This window comes from Nicotiana tomentosiformis, chromosome 7 (assembly GCF_000390325.3).
Source record: "Nicotiana tomentosiformis chromosome 7, ASM39032v3, whole genome shotgun sequence".
Classification (NCBI taxonomy): Eukaryota; Viridiplantae; Streptophyta; class Magnoliopsida; order Solanales; family Solanaceae; genus Nicotiana; species Nicotiana tomentosiformis.
Genome location: NC_090818.1, coordinates 115,197,053 through 115,224,451, shown reverse-complemented (window position 1 = coordinate 115,224,451; position 27,399 = coordinate 115,197,053). Strand labels below are relative to the sequence as shown.

The 27,399-nt window shown below is 36.3% G+C and overlaps 1 pseudogene; it reads left to right on the top strand.

The window, feature by feature from the left end:
- On the top strand, nucleotides 1-27,399 carry LOC104096007 (tRNA ligase 1-like; annotated as a pseudogene).

Below are 27,399 nucleotides of genomic sequence, written 5' to 3'. Positions count from 1 at the left end.
AAGCAAATCAAGTGGCAGACTTTCTTGCTAAGCTTTATCAAGTGGAACTAGTAACTTTTATCACTCTTTTCAACAGCTTCTGAAAGAGGTGAAAGGAATTTTTCAACTTGACAAATGGCAGTTAGGTAACATAAGAAGAAGATATGACAAAGCTACTTTTTTGTTAGTTGAATTATTATGGAAGTGTTCTTGTATAGTGAAGTCTCTTTCATATTTTCTTTTGAAGACTGTATGTCACAGTCTTGTAAGTAATGCTTTGGAGGTCAGGTCTATGCCCCCCTCCTCTCTTTGTACTTTGCAGCTTTTGTATGGACAAGGTAGGGGTCAGGCCAAACCCCCCACATCAACGGACCCCCCACATCAACGGCATTCTGCCTTGATGATGGCTTAACAGAAAAAAAAAAATTTTATCTAACACCACCATTGGGTTTATGACCTTTAGTTTGGCAGTGAAAGTATAGCGATTTAGAACTGACTTGTGGCTGAAATATTGTAGAAAAGGTAATAGGACATTGAAAGCTATCTAATAGCTGCAAAAAACAAAGACTGTTTCTGGTTGGCTACCATGAAAAGCTAGGTCATGTGCGACTGTATTCCCAATTGTAAATCGCTTTCTTACTAACTTAAAATGGTTTCTTATCCCATTATTGGAAGATAATGTCTCTCGTATATGGACGGCTCTTCATGTTTTTTATTTGCTCTGAGTGTCAATTTCACAGCCTTGTTGTTTCACATTTTCTCATTAAAAGAAAAAAAAACTATGGGCCTGTTTCTGTCTTGTTAAATGTATGAGTAACGGTCTATTTCTGAAAGATCCTTTGGTTTCCACATGAAGGAAATCAGTAACTTCCTTCTTTGCTGCGTTTGATGCACTCTGCGAGGAAGGCACAGCAACACCCGTTTGCCAGGCTCTTGACGAAGTTGCTGATATTTCTGTACCTGGTAAGTTCAACATTTTCTTTAAATTGTTTAGCTGATTTCATTTGATTGGTCATCTTTTGTGGCATTTCTATGCCTTATTTAATGCAGTCTCATTCTAGTTCGGTGCGACTCTTTAACTTTTTCTGGTAGGAGGTCACTGTATGAGTGTATTCTGTTCTAGTTCTAGCCTCCCTTTGCTGAGATGATGTAGTTTGACTAAGAGTTGGGTGCAGAACTGCTTGGAACGTTAGTATGGACTTGAAAAAAGTGGAGTAGGGATGATCATCAGGATATAAAGTTGTAATTATACTTATTGTATGTCACTGCACCTTGGGAGAAGGAAAAGTATTTTAAGAAGTGACTTTAAGGTTTAAGTAGTATGATGGAGGAAGAGTTTGGTTAGATGCAGTGGCATGCATATTCTAAACCCCTCAATATATCATAACGCTGTGATGGTGTCATATAATCTACAAAGCAAATCACTGTTGTGAGTAGCTGGGTCACATGACCTAATAAAGATTTAAGAAATACTGTGCAAATTTACTGCAAAGCGAAATTACCAAATTTTCCTTGACTACGAAAATTAAGCAAAATGGCCTAAATTTTCAATTTCGAAAATTCCCTTGACTTCTAAAAAGTAGACTAATGACCTATATCTGGAAGCAGTTTATAAGGTGAAATTAGAACATAATATTACATTTGAACATTTTCAGAGTTTCCTTCAAAGTCTATCAATCAACTAAAACTTAATCTCAAAATACTTGGGGTTCGACAAATGAGTTTCCTAAATTTCTCTATTCAAATCTTGTTCTTTCTAGTACAGATTAGAGGTTCTAAAATCTCACACTTTATCTTACTCAAATATCTAGTTCAACTCCATCTAGTTTTATCGCCTATAGGCGTTCTTTGCTTCCGTTGTGATGTAGTCTTGTTGCATCGATCTCTGAGAGATTTTAGTTCTACTGATATAACTTGTCTTGTATTTGATTTTGGGCCTACCTTATCTCCTTGTATCACGTTTATCTCGTCATATTTTCTGAACTTGGCTAGCTGCATACTGAGATGTTCTTTAATGTTTATGGATTCGTCTATAGATGTCTTTTTTTTTTTTTGAGATAACATTTTGTATGTATTAATAAAACCAGTACATAGGTTGTACTAGAATCCAGCAAGACCCAAGAATATCTAGGATTGATGCAGTATCTTCTGTGTAAATCTGATTACACCAAAAATAAAAAGCAGGACACAATTAAGCTTGATCTTATGCAATGAGTTGGTTCTGTCCTCAAAACATATGGAATTCCTCTCTTTCCAGATTGTCCACCAAATACATGCTGGGACAGTCCTCCATCTATCTCTGTCTATTGCTTCTGCTGCAGCTTCATCCCAACTGAGAAGAACTTCAGTAATCAGACTAATAAAGATCTTCCATAGCTGGTCTGTTATCCTGCAATATAAAAATAGATGGCCAACTGTCAGCAGTTTCCCACATAGAAAGCATCTTGAGCACAGTGGAATCCCTCTCTTTACGAGATTATCCTGGGTCAAAATAGCCTCCTTTGCTAGTAGCCAAGTGAAACAAGCTACCTTATAGGGAATCTTGATTTTCCATATATGCTTCCATGGCCAATTAGTTATCTGTAAACCAATGTGATTCAGAATCTTGTATGTTGCATTCACCTTATGAAGTCCTCTGTTGTGTTGGGTGTGTAGTTATGTGGCGGGTACTTAAAATATTTGTTAAGCTTTCGTGTTTTTTCAAGACCTATAATCTTGTCACACCTACTAGAAACAAGTACGCCAAGGAAAATGGAGGATTTTATATAACGTTGGGGTCTCTTCTTACGTATGAGTATATGAGTAAAGAGAAGATAGCATATACAGATGGTATATGTGTAAGAGGTGGGAGGAAGATTTAGGTCATTTGTTTATCAATTACCAAGTAATGTGGAGATTGTGGAATATAACTTGTCTTTAGGTGTGCAATGGAGCATGCCAAACACCTTCTAATGTTTGATTCTTTACTGGACTTTCAGAAGGGAGAGAAGGAGAAGTACGGAACTTATTTCTGTAGAAACTACAAGATATTTCTTGTTTTTGTGAATTTTGATAGCACCTGTGGGTTTCCAATTAGTCTATATAATTGGATACTTGATCTTAGCCAAAAGGCTGAGAAAGGTATAGTCTAGATGATTGGATACTGTTTCTAGAGAATCATATTTCTGTCTAGATTTTCTACTGTTGTATATAACTTGTATAGATGAATGTTTTATTACAACTGTCACCTTATCAAAAGAGAAAAAGCGAAAGGAAAAAGAAGATTTAATGTGAGCTTATCTCTTTATCATGCTAGCTCATACATTTCTTTTTTCCAATCCTTCAGGCCTTTGCTTTTGGCACAACTCGTCTAAGGTCTTACCCTTGGATTTTCCTATTGCCTTCTTAGCTTCTCTTCACTCTCTTATGCTCATCAAAGGCCTTATCTATCTTCAATTCTTACCCTTTGCATGCGTCGTCCGATTCATTCTCCTGCTACAGAAAATTGCCACGTCTCATGGCATCTTGCTGTTTACTTCTTGCAGTATGCATTTTGATTTGTCTGGTTCTTTTATGGATCTCTAAAAGCATTTTAATTAGAGCTTGATGGAGTCGCTTAACATACAATGCTTCATATGCTTTTAAATTTTCATTGCTGCAAAAGATTTACATCCTTTTTGCAAGTGAAATGTAAATCTTCATGCGATTGTCTGTACCTTTGCAATTGACTTTTGGAAATCTTGTATTAGTTTTCTTTCTAATCTGTTCACTTACGTCTGTGTTATTTGTTTATGTTGTTTGCGCTTGTTTTTACGTTGTGTTGTCCTCCTTCATACTTCGGTTTAATGTGCAGGATCAAAGGACCACATAAAAGTGCAAGGTGAAATTTTGGAGGGCCTTGTGGCTCGCATTGTAAAGCGTGAGAGCTCAGAGCACATGGAACGAGTACTGAGAGAGTGGCCTCCTCAACCATTAGAGGGTGGTAAGCTGATCATTTCCTATATGGTCTTACTAAATACTCTATACCGATATTTACTGTGGGTTAAGATGTTTATTTGCATGCTTAAATGAAGCAGTGTGAAGATTGTTTTGTTATGTGGTGCAATTCTCATTTGAAGGGATAGAGAAGCCTAAATGATAAGTAGAGTGACCCACATCACCTTGTGGCCATTTTTAACGTGTATCTTCTATTCATCTCCTAGTCGTATGAGACTCCTGTAATACACCCAAGTTGAACCTCGAATTAAGCTTACTGCTTAATATATCTAAACGTGTTTGTGACACTTGTTTCACTCCACGTGTTTTTAATTATTTAAGAGGAGCACAATCTATATATTATTAAAAGGAGAGGAAAAAGCCTCCACATTAAGTCAAGTGGCAGCCTCACAATAGGCCACTTGGCAATTGAGGACCAAGTTAGTTAGGTTAGGTAATAATTAGTTTCTTTTTGAATTTAAATTTTTAAAAAATTAAATTATGCATTATGTGTTGTTACTAATTAGTTACTCTTTTTTGAATTTGAAATTAAACATACTTAACTATTTTTTTTTACGGAAACAATAATTATTATTATTTGAAAATTATTTATTCTGAAACCTATTCTATTTTGAATTGGGAAGTTGCCAACACATAGTATTACTTCATTTATTATATTAAAAGAACGATAGTGAAGCATGATGTCGAGCCAAGTATCATATAGAGAAAATGCTACTTCACACTTTAAAAGCAAAATATAACTAGATTTTATGTCGATAAATAATTCATATCTATATTATAGATTTGTATAGACAATTTGTAATGCTAAGAATGTACTTGAAATTGAAAGCTAAAATACACAATTTTTAATATTCTTATTAGATTATATCATTTCGACATTTTGTATGTATTTGAATTGACATACAAAAATATTTGAATTGAGATAAAGCTTATAAATTTTAATCGGGAGACAAAATAAATTGAGCTAATTTAAAAAATAAAATACATTCCTCTCTCTTCCCCTATTTATATTGGCCTCGCAGCCTGCATGTCATTATCAATTCACACAAAATAAAAGATATATAATAATGAAACAATTACAAGCAACATAGTAAAAAGTGTAAAAATCCAAACTTTATATTAAAAATAAAATAGAAGAAAAGTCTAATTGCTTATTCCATATAATGTAGAAAAAACATTAATAATATTGATACATTTTATACAAAATAATAAAAGAACATATATTTTGGACGAAGTAAAAAATCAAAATTAGTATTAACTATGAAATTATTTCGGTTATAGATTATACATAAAATACTAAGTTTAAGAAATAAAAGAAAGTAAGTAAATAATACTCAATATATTATTGATAAATTTAGACAATTGAAGAATTAAGCAAGCTTGAAATTGAAGCCAAGTGGTAGTCAAGCTTGATATGAAGATAATATATTAAAAGTTATCTAAATTATATTAAAAGAATGGTAACCGAGCTTGATATGAAGCCAAGTGGCGTATTGAGAAAAAGTAAAAAACAAAATAGAATGATGAGACTTATTTAAATTTGAGATGACATATAATACCATGTAATTAAAATATTAATAAAATCAAAATTAAATAATATTGAATATTGAAAGATTTTCAAGTAACAAATAAATAAACTTACTGATAAGAAAAATAAAACTTATTTTTAGTATAAAATTATAGAGATAAAACTTATTTGAATTTGAGATTAGAAAGTATCTTTTGAATGATGTTGAGAAAATTCATACAAATAATAAAACATAACTAAAACCATAATAGATAAAGTCAAAAATAAAAAGATATAGAACAATGAATGAATTTCAAGTAAATGAGTAATAAATTAATAATCAACTTTCTCAGGAGTAAGAAATCTATATTATCTATGTTATATTAAAGAAGATAATAAGCAAGGACATTAAATCCAAAGGCAAACTAATAAAAAAGTTCACATGATAGTGCAATCATACTGAGCAACGAATAAAGTAATAACGATAATCGAGGAACAAAAGGAGGAAAAATGGTATAAAATATAATATGATAAGATGTATTAGAATTTCAAATCAGAAAGCGTTTTTGAGTTATAATGACAAAAATCATACATATGTAAAACACCACGTAACTTAAATCTTAATAGATAAAGTCAAAAATTTAAAATATAGGCAATGAAAGAATACCAAGCAATAAAGCATAATTTAAAAGATAGTTGACTTTAATAATTAAATCTTAAAAATCATAGTTTTAATAAAAAGTCAAAGGAGAAAACTTCACTTCTAGGCATATAATACAAAATAACAGTTATTAAAAAAATTGATAGATTTATAACTAATAAAGAAAAAATTAATTTATATTTTGGACGAATTCAAATGAAGATGTACAATGGAAAAAAAGTTTCATTGAAAAGTTCTATATCTACATTATATTAAAAAGAGAGAATTAACAAAAATATTAAGTCAAGTAACAGGCTAATATAATATCATAGTAGCAAATGAAATAATATTAAATATAGTAGATTATGTAATAAAGAAAAGTGAGGAACTGAAAAGTTATTTGATAACCACATGAATCTTTTTCTGATTTCATAAAATTTTCTTATTGGGCATATTTCACTGGATAAAAAAAAGGAAATTAAAATTTAATTCAAGCAATATGATATAATGTGGTCAAACAAATTAGATCACACAACATGATTTATATTTTCCGTGCATCACGCTGGTGCTATACTAGTTAATCTTAAGATGAACATTTAGATACTTTTCTATTAAGAAGTAAGACTTTGTACAACCACAATCTTCAATTCCATTACCCAACCTAATTCCAAAATTTAATAGGATAAAGAGTATATTTTACTGCTGATGATATTGTTATGATTGATGAGACGCGAAGCGGTGTTAACGAGAGGTTGGAGGTTTGGAGACGGACCCTTGAGTCTAAAGGTTTCAAGTTGAGCAGGACTAAGACAGAATACGTGGAGTGCAAGTTGAGCGGCGGGTCGGGAGAAGCGGACATAGACGTGAGCTTCAAGTACCTGGGGTCGGTTATCCAGGGGGATGGGGAGATTGACGAGGATGTCACACACCGTATTGGGGTGGGGTGGATGAAATGGAGACTAGCGTCTGGCGTCTTGTGTGACAGGAAGGTGCCTCCGTAACTTAAAGGCAAGTTCTATAGAGTGGTGGTTAGACCAACCATGTTGTATGGTGCAGAGTGTTAGCCAGTCAAGAATTCTCATATCCAGAAGATGAAAGTTGCAGAAATGAGTATGTTGAGATAGATGTGCGAGCACACTATGCTGGATAAGATTAGGAATGAAGATATCCGGGTGAAGGTGGGCGTGGCTCCCTTGGAAGACAAGATGCGGGAAGCTAGGCTTAGATGGTTCGGGCACGTGCGGAGGAGAAGCCTGGATGCCTCGGTAAGGAGGTGTGAACTGCTGGCCTTGAGGGGTATGAGAAAAGTTAGAGGGCGGCCTAAAAAATATTGGGGAGAGGTGATCAGGCAGGACATGAGGCGGCTGCAGATTTCCGAGGACATGGCCCTTGATAGGAAGTTGTGGAGGTCGAGTATCAGGGCTGTAAGTTAGGAGATAGGAGGCTAGTCTGATAGTGTTTTGTTCTATGCTGCTAGTGGCTCCAATTGTGTCCTTAGTACTTCATTAGGGTTGTAGGTTAGATTGTAGGAAGCTAGTCTGGTAGTGATTTGCCTTAGGATGTTAGTGGCTCTTGTTGTATCCATATTACTCCATTGCGTCTGTAGTACTGTGCCATTATTACTGCTTAGTGTTATTGCTTTCCTCTCTATTTCCTGGTTATTGTGTTGCTGGTTTTATTTTTCTGGTTTCTTTTATTGTTACTGCTGCATAGTCTCGTTCCATCTTCTTGTGCCGAGGGTCTATCGGAAACAGCCTCTCTACTCCTCCGAGTAGGGGTAAGGTCTGCGTACACACTATCCTCCCCAGACCCCACTTGTGGGAGGGTTGTTGTTGTTGTTAACAAAGTTGCTTTTAGTTTGTTGAGTTTGAGAGGGCAAAATTAGACTGATAATTTTAGTACAGAAAGTTGTGCTTGTAGTACACTAGAAAGATTCTAAGTACATCTTGGATAGTTAGATCTTTGATGAATACTTTCGTTGGAGTTTATAAATTGTTAAAACATTACATATTCCAAGGTATTATCTCCAGAATGAATGTGAATAGAAGTCTCAGACTGATTTTGTATTTTAGTGCAAAAATTTTAGAAAATAGAAACAACTTTGAACATTTTAAAAATTCAAGTACATCTGGAGTTTATTTCAATCAATCATACGAACAAAGCCATGAGGATTCAATGTTGAAGTGGCTCAAGTAGGACTCAGACATCAGATAAACTAAACAGAAAGAAGAGGAACTAACTTTGTCATGGCCCAATCTAAATAGAAATATCCCCTCTCGAACAATTCACGTGAGGCAGTTACCACAAATCCAGACTTTTAATTTTCTTTGGTTTTGTGTGCTTCTTATCTTTCTCTACTTTTATGTGTCCTTAATGTGAATCAATCTTTTTTGAATACTTTGCTAGGTATTTGGAACATAGGTCCTTTGACTGGAAAGCTGATGGAATCAGTAGATAATCCTCCCAAAGATTTAAATAATATAGAGAATTCCTTGTGTTTTTTTTCTTTTATTTTGTATAATATTGGTCTGAGGTGAGACTAAATGGAGCGACTTAGTTAATGAAGATTCAGATAGCCAACCTCAAGTTGCTTGGGTTTGAGGCATAGTAGTTGTTGTTGCTAGACATTTGGTTTTATTTCTTGTTTTCATGTGCATAAATGTTTTTCTTTTTTCCAGAGGGCTTGGACCTAGGGCCTACGCTACGTGCAATATGTGCTGCAAATGGACCAGAAAAGCAGGTAATGGATGTATTCTATGAGGACACATGCAGTGTGCTGTCAAAGGCGAAAAACATTAAAAAGCGCTTCAGGTCTATCAGGGTTTTAAGCCCAAAGCACAATCTAAGTGTGGGTTTAGTTAAAATGCACGACGAAGAAAAACAATAAAATTATACATGTAATGCAAGAAACTTTACTAAAACGATTTCCATAACAGTAGAACATCTTTTTGCCAATCATATTGTTTAGTATCACCCTATTTAAGATAAAACTTACGGCTTACGGGCCGTGAGGTGAACGTCTTAGTGCCTTGCCTACACTGAAGCACAACCTAAGCGAGCCGTAGCGCGTACCTGGACTTCTCTGAGCTTCAGGGCTTAAGCGTGCCAAATGAGCCTTTGACAACACTGGTCACATGATGTACCAGTTCAGCAGCTAAAGAGTAGGTTCGTAACCATAGTACTAAACTCTACATATGCAGCAGATAAAGGCACTTCTTCAGAGTGCTGGCACGGCTTTCTGCCCAAATTATTTGGACTGGTTTGGAGATGAAGAATCTGGTTTGCATTCAAGAGATGCTGATGGATCTGTTGTCTCAAAGTTCTTACAAGCACATTCTGCTGATCTTTCTACCAGAATATTAAAGGTCCGGAAAAATCTCTGACATGAATCAATTGAATGTATCTCCTAATCAATTTCTTGCTTGTTGGTTATGTAATTCTTGATAGTCTCTTCTTACATATGTTATCACAATCAGACTATAGCAATACCGGTTTTCAGAACAAGAGATAGCTTGCTAGTATTTGTATATTGACCCTAGTTGGTCTTCCCTAGAAATCGGCTTATCAGATCACTTTCTTCTTATAGCATGTTCAAAAAACCACAATTTAGCATAATTGCTTTCACGATGATTGCTAATTGCTTCATGTTGATGGTTGTGCGTCTTTTCACTAAAGCAGGTGAAGTATGGAACATAGAAATCGTGGTGGGTACTGTCCTTGTATGGAACACAATCGGTAATGTAGGAGAACTAAAATATAGTAAAGGAGATAACTCATCCAAAAGGGAAGATATATGAGAGGAAAATTCACCAAAGTTTATCAATGAAGGTGATTTCACTTGTAAAAATAGTGAAGGAGATGATAGTGGAAGGTATAATAGTGGAAGTATCAAGTTTAAGGAGGTTCCGGTATTCTGGATTAACATGTGAATACCTGAATCTAATTACACTCATAGAATACCCTTGCATTTTTGTATCGGTGTGAGAGGATAAAATCATACTGCAACTTTTGCTTGGTTCCATGCATTTTTGCGGTGCTCAAAAACAGTAGTGGAAAAACATTGCAATTCTAGTAATTTTGGAGACATCAGAAAGTGAGAAAACTGCTCTCTCAAAGAAAATGTTTTGTAACTTGGACATTGAGCTGGCTTGGCGTTTTTGGCACACTCCATGGATTTCAAATACTCAACTACATATTTCATATTTTCCTGTTACAATCTCGTAGCATTACTCCTATATTCTCTCCCTTTTTAATTATGTTATGTTTGGTGTGACATGAATTTTAATTTGGAAACCATTCTATGGTTGTGGTTCCCAGAGTGAGATGATGAGTCATTAGTGTTTTTGGGTTTCTCTAAGGTGCAAAGTGGAATATGCAGGTTTTCATTGTATTTTGGTGGGTGTTCCATTCGGAAGTGAACTTTGAACAACAAACCTAGTTTAATCCTACAAGTGGGGGATGGGGAGGATAGTGTGTACGCAAACCTTACCCCTAACTTAAGAAGATAGAGAGGCCGTTTCCGGTAGACCCTCGGCTCAGGACACATAAAAAGGAAGGAGTAACAACAAGCAACAACACCGGTAAACCAATCAGAAAACCGAAGCGAAAGAAACAACAAGTAATAATAGAAATCTAAGAACTTCGATTACAATTCAAAAAGAAAAGCACGGCAATCAATTTAACTAAGGGAGGAGTACTATTTTCTTTTAAATTTGGCGTTGATATTTTAATCTTGCTTTACTTTTGCTCTCTAATTTAGTGTGACTTTTAAATCTATGTGTATGTCTGATTCTCTATCTTATATCTTAAATAAATGAATCCGTCTCCCTCTTCACACCATCCTCTCATCCTTCATGAGGTTGAGCATGGTTCAGGGACAGGAATAGTGCTGTTCACTAATTTTATGCATCTCTTATTTCATACATATTTTTTGGTTTCTTCCTCTCTCTCTCTCTTAAACTGGTCCATTCTTTTATCATCACTTAATATATTCTCATTCAGCATACACTGGTTGTTCTTCTTTTCTCTTATTGTTAGAAATAAATTACTGACATTTTGGTTAAGCTCATGGAACTACGTGAATTGGTCTTAGTGTCATGGTGTGTGGCTTAACTTCTTTGTCACCCTTTTTTATCCCAAAAACCTGATTGATTGTTATAAGATTCTAGTTATCTATTTAGTCTCAATGTTGTTAACCATTATTTGGTATATATTCACTTCCTTCAGGAAATGGTTTGTTTGATGAGCGAAAAGCGCTTTCCTGTTGCTTTCAAGTGTTACTATAACTTCCATAAAGTTAATGATTTATCAAGTGGCAACCTGCCTTTCAAAATGTTGATTCATGTACATAGCGATTCAGGTTTCCGCCTTTACCAGAAAGAGATGAGGTCTATTTTGAACTATTTCAACATAAATTTCTCACCCCACCCCGCTTTTTCTCATATTCCAGCAAAATAATGTTTACCTTTTGGATACTGCTGCATATCTCGTGTGATTTTCTTGATTAAAGAAATTCTTGTCATGTCAGGGACAATCCAGGATTGTGGCCTTTGTATCGAGGTAATGTTTGTTCTTTTATTCTTCTCAGCCAAAACTTTAACTGATCTGCTAGCTGTTATAGTTGCTAACCTGTAAAGCCTTTTGATGTTGCTAACGTGTAAAGCGTTCATTTGAAATGAGACACTGTTTTCTGTCTTAGTTTACTAAGAGGACTTGTCAGGGATTTGGCCAAAACTATTCATTCTCCATAGAGTTAAGAGGATGCTTCTTTCTCTTCTGGTAGTAAATGAGCAGTCTCATTGCTGGTGCTTGAGATGACGTGAAACTTTCTGTTAGTCCAATTTAAGAACAAAGTTGTAGTATTAGAAAAGGCATATAAAATTCTAATGCAAGGACAATTTTAAGACTCTCCTCTAGGGGAACAAAGACCTGCATAGTCATCATGTCTGAACGATCTATTAGGACATCAACCAATTCATCAGTGATCTGCATTTGATTTTTGTGTTTCATTCCAAAAGTAAATATAGTTTATGACCTATTCTGCGAATTGGTGGCATCCCTCTATGCATTTTCTGGACCATCTGGGAAGAAAGGAACAATGTTTGCTTTGAGGGCAAGAGGAATCACATTGCTAGAATGCACAATACTTGTCTTCAAAATTTATTTTTTTGGTGTAAGAATTAGTTGAAAGTCTAGATCAATATATGGAGTTTTTGGATGTGCTAAGCAACTTGTAACTGGAAGTATGCTATTATAAGTGTTGTCTGATCTTGGTGTAATCTTATGTACCATCTTGGTACTTTTATCAATAAAATCTTTACCTTATCAAAAAAAAAAAAGTAGAAAAGCTAGCTGAATATTTGCTCTCAGAAAATTCATGATTATTTCTGTGGAGATATAAAGAAGTAGAAAGTTAAATTGCCAATGCTCATACCTTTCTGGTCTTCTAGGTCATGAACCTTGAAAGTAGCAGTTTGCAGAAAATTATCTGCTTTAGAGCTCTATTTTATCCCTCCCGCTCCCTCTGTTTCCTGCTTCATGGTTGATATCTTCATTCATTTTTTCCAGTTCTTCACCACCTATCTTCTTTTATGTTCATTAGAAGGGTAGGGTAGTCTCCACTCAGTGAGAGTCCCCTCCTCTGACTCATAGCATCACCTTTTGCACTGTGAGTTGCTGATGTAGCTTTTCACAGGTTTTTTCGTTGACCTGGATTTATTCAAGGACAATGAGGAGAAAGCTGCTGAAATGGTACGATGTAGCAATCATATGGTAAAAAATGAAGAAGAGGTCATTAGTTTAGCTGATGAAGAAGAAGATGCAAATCTGATGGTCAAGTTGAATTTTCTTACTTACAAGGTAATGCAGTTCATTAACAATGAGTTGATGTCACTCTTGCTGTTTGCGAGTTGAAACTGGTCGTTCTGCTGCTACTAGGGGCATATTTTTTCAAGTTGTAGTTATCTTTTTATTCAATTGTTATATCAGAATGCATGGCTCATGCAGAATAGAGCAGTGGATGAAATAGGTTTCCAATATTTTGTGATACCAACTATAACCAAAACAATTACATATATGATACTGGAACCAAAGTTGGCCGCTCGGAGATGGTTAGATACCTTCCTAGTCTCAACCACAAATGATGCTGACCAGGGATTGACAATATGAGAAATCAGAGTTTGTGGGTTCCAGGGCGGAGTATGTCTCAAGGCTAAAACTTAAAGGAAATGACGAAGGGGCACCTCCAGATGTGGAACCTGCTACTTAATTTTTTTAAAAAGCTTAGGTGATACTGCATTAATCATGTCACTGCAGGGTAATCTTCTGGTTTTGTAACTTGATGCCCTTGACGGAGGGCGGACTGATGAGGGCGGGTCAAGCAGAATCGGCAGGCTTCTAGGCTAGCAAGCTTCTGAAGAAATGGTGCACATGTCACCTTAGGCAAATCCCACGTCAGAATGGGAGAGGAAAGTGAAGAACTTTATTCATATGGTACGCGCGCTTTTGGGGCTCGAGGTGGCGTAGCCCAAAAAGACAAATTTGTGCAGGCCTAGGCCCAAAGCGGACAATTCGTGCCATGTGCTTGGGTCGTGACAAATATGGTATCAGAGTCGAATCTCCCTCAGTATGTTGGTGAGGCAAACTTCAGCGAGGACGCTGAGTCCCAAGAGGTGAATGTGATGCCCATGACAGAGGGCGGACTAATGAGGGCGGGTCAAGCAGGACTGACAGGCTTCTAGGCTGGCAAGCTTCTGAAGAAGGGGTGCACATGTCACCTTAGGCGAATCTCACCTCAGAATGGGAGAGGAAAGTGAAGAGCTATATAAGGCATGAGTTAAGTTCACATGGTATGCGCGCTTTTGGGGCTTGAGGTGGCGTAACCCGAAAGACAAACCCGTGCGGGCCTAGGCCCAAAGCGGACAATACGTGCCATGGGTTTGGGTCGTGACAAATATGGTATCAATTATAAAGAAATTGCAGAAAGATGGTGTGTGAAAGTAGGATTCAAATAACGAAGCTCCATGATCTTAAAAGCATGAAGGAATATTTTCTTATGGACACAATAGCAAGACATCCATGGGGCTTTTTTTTCAAACCTGTTCAGTTTTTCATTTATCTTATCTCCTTGTATCCCATGACAGTAAGTGTGAAAGAATTTTGACAAGGTCAGAAGGAATTTTTTGTGGAATGGAAACAAAGAAAAGAGAGCCTTTCATCTGGTGAAATGGGATAGGGTGCTTCAAGATAAAAGAAAAGGTGGACTCGAAATTGAAAACATGAATGTACATAATCAACCAATGAAATGGTTGTGGAGATATGACAAGGAGATTAGGGGGTTGTGGAGAAGAGTGATCTCTCCTAAGTATTGTAAACACTAAACAGAGAGTTTGATTACACGCACTATCGATTCACATGCTTTGTGTCTATGGAAACACATTTGCAGTTTATGGCCAGTGTTCGAAGCTTATACAAAAATTAATGTTGAATATGGCAGGAATACAAGATTCTGGTAGGATTCCTGGAATGGTCATACTCTCTTATGATAGCATGTAATGATCTTTTTAGCTTCTCAAAGCTTTGTTTCTGAATCTTGGAATGGAAGCAGTTGGCGCATAAACTTTAGAAGACTTTGTTTTGACTGGGAAGTACAAAGGACGGCCCTTTTATTAATAGTGCTGAAGCAGGTGTCAGTAAATGCCAGTGTTTTGGATAGCGTGCGGCGACAAATAGCGACCAGGGCCCGCTTCACTGAGGCGCGCAGCGAAGCGCTCGCCTTTTTGATGTGAAGCGACAATTTATACAAAAACATAAAGTTTTATATACATATAACTAAAAACTCAATAACAATAATATATTAATAAATATATCAATTCAAAAATTAAAGACTCAATAGATAGTCATAGTAGATTCATAAACTAAAGTCTAATAATAGTCTATAACAAGCAACATCTATTTTTATTCAAGATTTTCAAATTCTACAACTTCATGAATGTTAGCATTATATTACTATCGGATGACGCCATTTAAATGTTGTTTTATAGAAAAAAAATTATCAAGTCAATATGCAATTAATTATACTCTATAAGACTATAAGTCTATAATTGAAAAAACAGAGCAAACAAAAAAAGGGCTACTGCCTCTGCTCTGCCTCTGGTCGAAAAACAGAACCCAAAAAAAAAACAGAGCTCTGGTCGAAAAACAGAGCAAAGAAGGAAGAAGAAAAACAGAGCAAAGAAAGAAGAAAGAGTTGATCACTGAAGAAAGAAGAAAGAAGAAGAAAAAGAAAAAAGATGAAGACATCAATGGTGAAGTCGACCGGAGCGAAGAAAAAAAAAAAAGACAGCTGAAATAGAAGAAGAAGAAAGTACAAGAAGAAAGGAAAGAAAAGAAAGTAACATACCTGAGTTAGTGTGCTGAAGAAAATAACATACTTGAGTTAGTGTGCTGATGGCTTATGATGGAAGAAGAAGAAGATGATGAAGCCCTAATTTTTCTGTTGAGAATTGGTCGCTGCTCGTCGCTGAAGGAGAAGAAGTGAAACCCAAGCCCTAATTTTGTGTTTTAATCTAAATCGCTGCCTTTTCTTCTGTTTTTTTCAAATAGCGTCGCCTCGCAGCGCCTCTGGCTACACAGGCAGAGGCGCTCGCCTTTTCTGATTCGCAACAGACCAAAAAAGCGCAGCTGCCTCGCCTCGCCTCGCCACACACTATTAGCGACGTAGTGCTCGCTATTTACAACACTGGTAAATGCAGAAGAAGATCATCTTAGATGGAGGTGGCAACAGAATTTTTTTCCTTTTCAGTGTCTCATGCTGTAGACGGTGGAACAAAGAGCTGCCCAGTAATCTCAGTTGCCACAAACAGTTATGGAAAACCATATGCCCCTCACAAGGTAGCATGTTTGATGTGGCGGCGCACTCACGATGCTTGTCTTACTCAAAGAGACTTGAATCGACAGGGAATGATGATGTGGCAGATGCTATTTGTGTAACAAGGAGGAAGAGAGCAACAATCATCTTTTGAACAGCTGCACAGTAGCGAAACAACTATGGAACCTTTTCTTCAACCTGTTCAGTCTGCCATTTGTGATGCCTTGTTATCTGAAACATTTGCTGTTAGGTCAGGGCTGTGGTGGTATTAGAAAGTCTCTGAAAAGAAAATGGAACAGAGTGCCAGCTTGTGTCTTTTGGTCACGTGGAGAGAGGAATATCAGGTGTTTTGAAGGGAAAGACAACCTGGTAAAGTTGCGAAGGTACAGATATTTGTAGTTTTTGTCTTTGTAGTGCAGCATTCGAGATGTAAGTGATGAAGACAGCTGTTAGAGTTCATCAGCTCACTACGGGATTAGAGTTTCTTTTTGTGTACAGATGTGATCCCTTCTTTTCGTTCTTGTGGAAGGAATCCCAGAACTGGTAACTCACAAGCATTATCTTAGTGCTTGGCTGTTATCATTTATAGAATTACTATATAACAGTTTCCAAAAAAAAAGAAGAGGTGAAGTAGAACGATGGAGAAGTAATGGCATATACTCACACATGCTTGTTGACTTCCCAAAAGAGGAGCTGCTTGTGTACTGGGTTTCTGGTACCACATATGCTTTTTTGGGCCTTCTGACCTAAATGTATATCATACTATATTTCCTAGCTGGTATTGACAAAGACTCTTGGGTTGTAAATGAAGGATAAAGAAATGATGTGAGTACGAGCACTTAAAGGTGCGCCAGATGTTGATGAAGTTGGAGGCCGACCACATAGACCAAGGCTCAAATTTCAGTGGAGGCAAAAATAAAAACAAGTTAAGTGATTTCCATCTTAAATGTTTGTGAGTAGAGTTTCACGGTATTTGTACTTGTGGGAGAATGCTAGTACTAATGGAATATAGAGGTACACACAAGTTGCTTTAAACACCACTTTTTTCCAACGAAATGACGTAAAGGCGAGGAAGGGGTTGGATACAGAGTTCGTGGTTAAGATCATATAGCTGGAAGCAGGATGTGCCTAACCATTTCGCTATGGGGTTCTTTATATGTTGAGCCCGCGAAGTGAATTGAAATAGTGAAAGTGACAGTAGTGGAAACTCAAATTTAATTTTTTGTAAAGTAATATGATACTCGGTTCTGCTGTCCATTAATAAGATCAAAATTCTGAACATAATTGGTTAGCATGCTATGTTGCATTGAAAGTTATCATATGTTGAGCAAAGAAATTTCGTTTTATTTTTGCTTCTTTACTGGGCAGTTTGAGAACTTTTCTGATCCGTAATGGCTTATCGACTCTTGTCAAAGAAGGTCCCTCTGCTTACAAGGCTTATTACCTGAGGTGAGGTTCATCTTGTTGGCCCTTTGTTCTTCAATGGTCAACATCTGGTTTGGATTCCTTAGTGGCTTTATATGTGTTCTGTCTGCATTTCAATTTGTTGGATATAGAACTGCTGCTACATTGTAGTCGACATAATTCAATAATTATAAGTCGTTCCATTCACATCTTAATTGGTCTTTTTAGGAGTGTTTATCGTCACATAATTAAGTGCTACAGTTCTAATGAATTATCTAAATTTTCTAAGATGCTCATATGATTTGTCATGATCAGCCTTCACTTTATGGTATTCTACAGCCATATTTTTGTTGAATCTAGCAGGCTGGTAAACTATTGTTGAATTTCTAGTTTTCAGATCTTAAATGTCCAACACATTCTCAAAAAAAAAAAATCGTTCTCAAAAGATCTTATATGTCCAATCTGGCTAGTGTAACTACTGTGAATCTAGACTTCATTGTTTTTGTAATAGTTGTGTTTAACCCAAGTTTTTTAGGGTGTCTCTAACAAATTCTTCCCTTTGTTCGTGTGTTGGGACTACCAGCCTGTATTTTTACAATCTCAAGCTTGTGTTTTTATGGCCGACTTGATTCAGTGATACAATGATATTTTTCAAGTGCATTTCCTCTCAAAAAGAGAGAGAGTTGTTCTACTTAACAAAAAAAAATGTCAATGATGTTTTCTGGATGTACTGTCTTATCAATCCTCAATGATAAATGGTAATGTATATTAATCTCTATAACAATATGGTCTATCTAGGCAAATGAAAAGTTGGAATACTTCAGAAGCCAAGCAACGGGAACTCAGCAAGATGCTTGATGAATGGTAATATTACATGAAGTTATGATTTTCTATGGTGAGTCACTTTTATTTTCCCAGTATAGCATCTTACGAGGACTACATTCTCCAGGGCAGTATATATAGGCAGAAAATATGGGGACAAACCATTATCATCATCCACATATCCAAGTGAAGCTGACACTTGCCTTGGTCTAGTAAACATTTCCTTATTAAAAAAATCATACCTAAGTGAAGCTGAGCCCTTCCTTGAACAATATGCAAAACGTAGTCCACAAAATCAGACTTTGATCGGATCTGCTGGAAATGTCAAAGTTGAAGATTTCTTGGCCATTGTTGAAGGACAAGATGAAGAGGGTGATCTCGAACCGGAGAAAAATATTGCACCTCCAAGCCCTAATATTTCCACCAAAGACCTGGTTGCGAAGAATGAGGGTCTCATTGTTTTCTTTCCAGGTAAGATAGAACTGGTTTTGAATTTCCAGACTATATACAATATCTGAATCTTTATGGTGGTTTTGTGTTATCATGTTCTCTACTAGTTGGCTTGTAGTTGCTGATATAAACGCTGGAGTCTTTATGTGTTTTGTACGTAATGAACCTCTTTTGTTTATAAAACACGCTGCAACTATTAAATATTGCATTTTTTTGACACGCAGTGCTAAATTGCAGGAATACCAGGTTGTGCTAAATCTGCTCTTTGTGAGGAAATACAGAATGCTTCAGCAGGGCTTGGAGATGATCGACCAGTTCATAGTTTAATGGGTGATCTTATTAAAGGTATGAGGTGATTTTCAACATCTTTTGAGGATGTTCCTTATTTATAAATGAATTTGATTTTGCATGTCCATGTATCTTGTGCTGTTAGGTTGTCATCAATATATCATATATTCCCTCCGTCTCGTCTTGTATGATGGTATTTGACAAGCATGGGGTTTGAGATGTGAATTATCCTTATATATTGATGCAGTAATGGTGGAAGAATATCTTTAAAGTAATGGTTGAAAGTTAGTTGATAGAAAAAACCACATCAAATTTTAAAAGTTTGAATAGTTTAAGGTATTTGAATTCTTAAAAGTTGTATAGAAGTAGAAGGACGTTAAACATTATGAGTTTTGAATAAATTGAGACAGAGGGAATATCTATTAGCTGTCTGACAAGCATTTACTTTGAATACAGGTGGAAACTAATTGCATTGTGATCTGGTTCTTTCTTGCCACAAACATCTGCTTCTTGAATCTTTCATTAATAATCTCTCTCTCCTTTCCTTGCTTGAAGGATAGCTTTTTCTCAGATAACAAAGTTTGATCTCTGTACGTCCATCATATTAATAGGTAGATACTGGCAAAAAGTTGCTGATGAATGCTGACGAAAACCTAACTCAATCATGCTTGCGGACAAGAATGCACCAAATGAGGAAGTATGGAGACAGGTAATTTTTTGTATTTGCTAAACTGTTCCCGGGTAGTAATTCTCATCTTTGCAGATTGAGAAGATGTGTCTAAGCACCAAAGCATCTGCTATTCCAGTTGTATTTGATTCAGAAGGTCTTGAGAGATAGTTCTTTTGTAGTTTCTGTTGCATACATTTTCAATAACCTATTATGCTGCTTCTCGTGCAAGTTTGCTTTAGTTTATGGAAAGCTGGGTCAATTGATTTGGTAATTCACCCAGTCTAGTGGCTTCATTTTGCATTTCTTACTATGTTTCCTAAGATTTGTGTTACTGACAATTCTTGTTTGTTGGTGAGTGAAAAATTAATGTCTGACTCAGGTGGAAGCATGGAAAATGCTTCCCGACCTCTGAGCTCTGACTTTGCAGTTCTCTTGTCTGTTTAACTTAAGAGTTATGAACTCTCTATCATCTTGTTATATGCTTTTGTTTCTTGGAGATGAGGCAGATACTTCCCACCTACACTCCTGGCTTTGCAGTTGTGTTATCTTTAACTTAGATTGGTGAAACTCGGTATTATCTTGCTATATTGTTTTTGTTTCTTGGGGAACAATTATTGGGTAAATGCTTCACGGTGCTTGCACAAAATGATGTTCTAGATTACCTTTCTTCACAGTTAGTGATATTGGTAGTGGTAGTAAGAGAATTGCATGTTGGCAAGTTCATTTGTTTTTTCTTGGGTCATACTAATCTATGTGTATCATGGAGTCTTAGTTACTGTCTGGCTAATCATGCAGGAACTGAAATCAATCCATTCTCTGTTGATGCACTTGCGATTTTTATATTCCGAGTACTTCACCGAGCTAATCATCCGGTAGGACCGGTACTTAACTCTTCATTACTCCGTCCTTGTATACTGCTCTCGCCCATTTACTCCATTCAACTTGGATATTGATGCCTCAGACCTCTCTGTTATGCTTGATCCTGAAGGGAAATCTTGACAAGTCATCTCCAAATGCTGGATATGTGCTGCTAATGTTTTATCACCTTTATGAGGGAAAGGTACAGATTCTTAAACAGCTGACAAGATTATCTGAGATCTTTCTCTGTACGAACTGTTAGTTGACGAAGTAAATAAATAAACAAACAAGGGATCTGTATCTGATTCTGTTGGTTCGCTTTTCACTCAGAGTCGTCAGGAGTTCGAGAGTGAGCTTATTGAACGTTTTGGCTCACTTGTCAGAATGCCTCTACTGAAACCTGAAAGGTTGGTAAGATTTCTTTCTTCTGAACCCCCTTAATGATGTTGACCTCTTCAGCATGATTTGAGAAAAAAGGGAAGTGTCAATAATTGATTAAGGCTATAACATTTGATTTCATATTATAAGTGAATCCTCTTCATAATCGTTTTTGATTGCGTGCTATCGAGTGTGATATTTGTAATGCAATTTAGAACAAGAGGGTTTTGGTGTAATTTGTTATGCTAGGGGAAGGGTGCATAATGTTGCTGAACTTGAGTGGAAGTACTTGTAATTTTCTACGAATTTATCTCTCCATAGTTTGTCTTAGTATTATGATACCTATCAAATAAAAGACTTGAAAGGTTAATTCTCATATTCCTTGACAAACAACAAACTAAAGTCATTCAGAACAATGACGAACATTTGTAAAGTATCTAAAGTGATTCTAACAGAGAAATTAATATAACCCCAAACATTGAATGTCTACATTTATTGGTGAGGTCTTTTCCAATTTAGGGCTAGGTTGTTCGATTGAAGTATTTGCTTGGTCATAAGACTCATTTTAGAAGAAAATGGAATTTGTTCTTATTTTTCCAGCCGGATGGTAAGGACAACCATTGTTTTTGTATAAGACATGATGACTCAAAGGTCCTGCATAGTATCATCATATATTGATGTTTGACATGCATCTGAGTTCTGACTGGCATTCAATGATCAAGTACGGTTTCACAATGTAGCCAAACTGGTTGTCTGTGCTTTCACCTAATCACTAACTTTCATTTACTGGAGTGAATATAGCTCTAATTTAGTTAAGCTTAAATTCTAACTCATACAATATATCAAACAGCCTTCCAAAATTTGAAGGAGATTGCTAACTTTGAACACAAACTCCAATATCGTCGCCGTATTTTCTTCACGACCAAAAAGAAAAAAGAGCAAAGATTAAGGAAAAGAAAAAGATGAAAGTGGGTGATATCTATAAATCCAATTGTTTTATATAAAGCTGGGGTTTTGAATACATGTATGCTAATTACAGCGAGCTGTGTGTTCCACAATGTTCAACCCTAGAGGATATTAGACACAACTAGAAGTTTCAGTGATATAGCTTATTGATGAAGTTGTGTCACCATCTCATTGAATAGCTTATGCTGTTAGAGGGAGCACACTTTTATTTTATTAATTATGTCTTCAACATGCTTCTTCACGTGCGGGCTTGATTCTTTTTGAACGGGCCAAGCACGTGGAAATTCTTGTTGATAATGGATGGTGTTGGACCCAAGACCTCTGGCTCTAATACCATGTTAGAGTTGTTTAACCATCTCATCAAAAAGCTTAAGCTACTAGAGAGAGCACACTTTTATTTTCTTAAATATGTCTTCAGCACTTATCTATAGCAATTCAACCAACAAAATACCACAGGTAACAGTGGAATCTGATAATATTCTACTATCATGTCAGATGACTTCCTTAATATCGTTAAAGTCTGTGCTCTGTTGGCATTGCTGTCGGCGGTATTTGGTATTTGACCTGTATAGTTTGAAACTGTTTCCATTCTAGGACATGTTGGTCTTCCCTTGTTCATTTTCTTTACTTGCTGTTGATATTGTTATGATCATATGAAGGTATCCTTTACCAGATTCTGTGAGGTCTATTATTGAGGATGGAATCAATCTGTACAAGCTTCACAAGAACAAACATCGAAGGTAAGTGTTACATTCAGATACTGTCAAAATGTGTAGTTAATGAGTTCCTCCACACCCTCTCCCCGTTTTTGCATTTGAGTTATAGTGTTCATGATGAGAAATAGTATTATGCCTTCCTATATGTTGCACCATATGGAGCTCTCTCTATTACATCCTCAGCTTAGATATTTTCAAAGTAAAAGTTTATGTTGAAGCAATTATGAATTGCTTTTGAAAATTCCACTTCTTTCTCCAGAATGCTTTATTAAAAGTAAGGATATTATGTGTGATAACTTTCTTCCAACTTCTTCATACGGGAGGCTTCAACTCTTTTAACTTTGTGATGACTACGTTCTGTTATGATGCATAGAGGTCTTGATAGTTAATGGTTAGCTTGATAATTCTGGTCAGTGGAGAAGATTAAAAAAATATTACAGCTTACAACAATTATTCTGCCAGTCCAAATATTGGACCTTAATTCCCTCTTTCTTTGGCTGCAAATACTTTTCTTATTCCTTTAGTCGATTGAATATGGTGAGCCCTTCCATTTGTTGTTTGACTGTTGATTATTGCTTTGCTGTCAACTTTAGGATGGTTTGTATGATTCAAAGCAGCACAGATTTGGGGTTGATCAGGGGTAACAGAAATTTAGGGCTTAAGGGTTCTATGATTCTTAATGGCATTGGGAAGTTTCCAGCGTCATATGGCCAGGAAAAAGATGGATATCAGGGGGCTATATAGGCTGGAAAAGCATTAGTGAAAATCTGATATGCTCATTGATTTCCAGTGTCCTGACTCTACTGAGTAATCTGAGCATGATCCGGAGCTGTGAAACTCATTTTTACGATTCTGCTTTTGTTGTAGGGAAAAGGGTCAAATATACCCCTCTACTTTCAGATATTGTCTACATTTAACCTCCGTTATACTATCCGGCCAAATTTACCCCTACCGTTATACTATCGGGCCAAATTTACCCCTACAATCAATAAACTTTTAAAAATTACCCCTCAGTCCGTCAGGTGACCGGGACCTAGAATCTCCCAAATCATTTTAATTAAGTTACTGATTCTTCTTCTTGGTCCACTATTTTCGAATTAATTGGCATTTACATGCTTTCTGAATTGGAGAAAAAAATAAGAGAAAAAAAATATTAAATAATACAACAGTTAATAAACGAAGTATAGTTATTTGAAAAATCTAAATTAGGTAGCTTGTCTAAATTCTAAAAGTATTTACAACATCCCAATTTTAATGAATTCGTTGCACCAAATGTATGGGGACTTTGCAAGTATTAGTGATTGAAGTTGAAGTTCCTCGGAGACTTTACATTATCGAATTCAACTTTGCTTTAATCAAATGCCTACACATTGTGCACTCTTAAGTTAGTCGATCGAACTTTATACTAACCAGATAATGACAAAATATATTTGAATATACATGTATATACATAATGATCAGCTGCATATAATTCACAATAAATAGACCCACTGAATTCTACAGTGTGTATATGGTTGAAAAATAAAAATAAAAAAATTAAACAAATTCCAATCCCATTATTACAATAGAGAAGTGGGTGCATTGGTAATTAAAAATATTCATGAATAATTTGTATAGTCTAGTAACTTTAGCATTCACATCAATAGTAATTTCTGAAAATAGTGGAGCAAGAAGAACAACAAGTGATTTAAATAAAAGGAATTTGGGAGATTTTGGATTACTTGACACATCAAAGGGTAATTTTTAAATGTTTGCTGATGATAGGGGTAAATTTGGCCAGATAGTATAACGATAGGGGTAAATTTGACCGGATAGTATAACGGAGGTTAAATGTAGACAATATTCGAAAGTATAGGGGTATATTTGACCCTTTTCCCTGTGTTGTATTGCTATTGCCTAATGATAACTTTAAATTCCACATTTATGTATGTATACACACACCACATACGCATGTATACACAAATATAGTGCACTAAATTAATTGCAACATGAATATGAGCCTGCATTTTGTCTGCATGTTTCAGTAGGTTTAAGACCACTTATATGCTTTTTCTTTTGGGGCTATAAGATGTGTTTTCTCAACCATGTAGAATCCTCGATATTAGTAGTTGGAGGACAAGAAAGTCTGATGTTTGGTTACACATTGATAAAGTTCATTTTGGGTATTTGAGTGATACGTTCATGACCAAAAGCTAAGTTCACCCACCATCCTATATATACAAATTTTTTCTTGATTAAAAATGTTCTAAGGTAATGGTGTTTCGAGTTGATTGATTGTTACTAATGAGTTTTTCTCGTTATGTGTGACTTTTTACATTCAATCCTGTAGATTGGAGTCTACAAAAGGGACATATGCAAAAGAGTGGGTGAAATGGGAGAAGCAATTGAGGGATATTCTACTTGGAAATGCGGACTATCTCAATTCAATACAGGTAAGTTTGTGCAGCTTAGCTCAGTGCTGTTAGATCTCTCAAGGCACGTAATTCTCTGATCTTACCTTCTACTGGAAATAAAATTATGATTGCTATAATTTTATTCAAGCCCTTCACTTCAGATGTTACCCATGACACGTAGATGTACTACATGCATACTTTATTTGAATTGACGTACATGTGTAGGAATTGTGTGGTAAAGATTGGGGGTACTTTGTGTGGGTTCTTCAAATACGCCAAAAATCAGCAACAAATTTGGCGCCCATACCAGATACTTAGACTCACCCATATAGGATATATATACCCGTAAACGAGTCCATATAACATAGCCAATGACAAAGCACAGAAGCTTCTTTACCTGCACTGTTTGCACATATGTGTTTTTTCTCTATGTAACTCTTCTTTGACATGGGGAGGGAGTAGGAATTTTGAGGAAAGAGTGGCTTAGGTAGGAAGCCATGTCTGTAGAAAAAGAATGAATTACTTGCCTTAAAGTGAGCTGGTATGCCAAAGATGATCATACATGCTGCATGAGCAATGCCTTTCTGTTATTGGGGTTAGTTGGATGATTTAATATTCCATGATCAGCAACCCCCCCCGTCCCCCCGTCCCCCGTGAACCCCAAGGCACAGAAGAGTAGTGACAGTTCGAAAGAAATTGGCCACATTTTGGTAGGAAAATATTTGGCTAGTGATTCTGCAAACTTCTATTTCAGGTTCCATTTGAATTTGCTGTTAAAGAAGTCTTGGAACAACTTAGAGCTATTGCAAGGGGCGAGTATGCAGCACCTACCTCTGAGAAGAGGAAGCTAGGATCTATTGTGTTTGCTGCTGTCAGCCTGCCAGTTCCAGAAGTTCTAGGTCTTCTGAATGATGTAAGTAAATTTGCAAACTTATAAGTTGCACTTATGGAGTCTTTGATGGCTGGAAATTTTTTATCTTGCTAGTTGTAGTTAGTGGTCTATGCTCTTATCATACTTAAGGGTTTGTGCACAAAACAATATATTATTCCTTGTGGCTAAATTGTTTTCTTGGCAGGTTGAAGAGAATGATAGTCTTTCTTGTTTATCTGATTGTTGCCTTCTGTTTCGTTCAATTAATAATCTCTTTATCCGAGAAAAGCAAATATTCTGCTTCCGCTCTATTGTCCTCTCAATCTTAGTGATTTCCTATCTCATCTGAAATTTCTGCATTTCGTTTAATAGCCTGTTTGGCCAAGATTTTTTTGGGGGCCAAAAGTACTTCTTTTTGGCCAAAAGTGCTTTTGGCCAAAAATTGAGGTGTTTGGCCAAGCTTTTAGAAGGAAAAAAAAGTATTTTTGAGGAGAAGCAGAAGCAGATTTTGAGAAGCAGAAAAATGTAGTTTTTCTCCAAAAGCACTTTTCTGAGAAGCACTTTTGAGAAAAATACACTTAGAAGCAGTTTTCAAAAACTTGGCCAAACACTAATTACTGCTCAAAAGTCCTTTTCAATATAATTAGCCAAACACAAACCGATTCTCACCAAAAGTACTTTTTTGAAAAGCACTTTTGAAAAAAACACTTCTCAAAATAAGCAGATTTTAAAAGCTTGGCCAAACAAGCTATAAAAGTCCTTCATATGAATAAAGTATTCGCATAAAGGACCCAACTATGTTATCTCATGCTTGTCATTATTTTGTGGACAGCTAGCCCAGAAAGATTCGAAAGTTGGTGCTTTCTTGAAGGACAAAAGCTTAGAGAGCTGCATTCAGAAGGCCCATTTGACCTTGGCTCACAAGAGAAATCACGGTGTCACTGCAGTTGCCCTATACGCTTCCTTTCTTGACCAAAAGGTGCCGGTCGAGTTGGTTGCTTTGTTGTTCTCCGAAAAACTAGCTGCACTGGAAGCTGAGCCTGGCTCCGTTGAAGGTGAAAAGGTCAATTCCGAAAACCAATGGCCTCATGTCACAGTATGGACCCGCGAAGGAGTTGCTGCCAGAGAAACCAATACACTGCCACAATTACTTTCACAAGGGAAGGCTACTCGAATTGATATAAATCCACCGGTCACTATAACTGGCACTCTCGAATTCTTTTGAATTCTACCGGTAACAATTTAGTAGGATCGTGTGCTTTTTTTTTTTTTTTTTTTTTTGCAAGGGTGTGGCCTAATGGTCAATGAAGTGGGTTAGAACCATGATAACTCAGGTTCAATTCCAGCGGAGACAAAAAATACGATATGATTTCTTCCCATCTATCCAACCCTTGGTGGTGGATAGAGTTATCTAGTACTAGTTGCTGGTGGGAGGTAGCAGGTATCCTGTAGAATTAGTCGAGGTGTGCTCTAACTGGCCTAGGCACCACAGTTATTAAAAAACAGTTTTGCAGGATAGAATTAGATTTAGAGAAATGTATAGTGTCTATGCATTCTAGAGCGGCGGGTACTTTGACGATTATTGAATGTCTTAATATATTAGTTCTCTCTTAA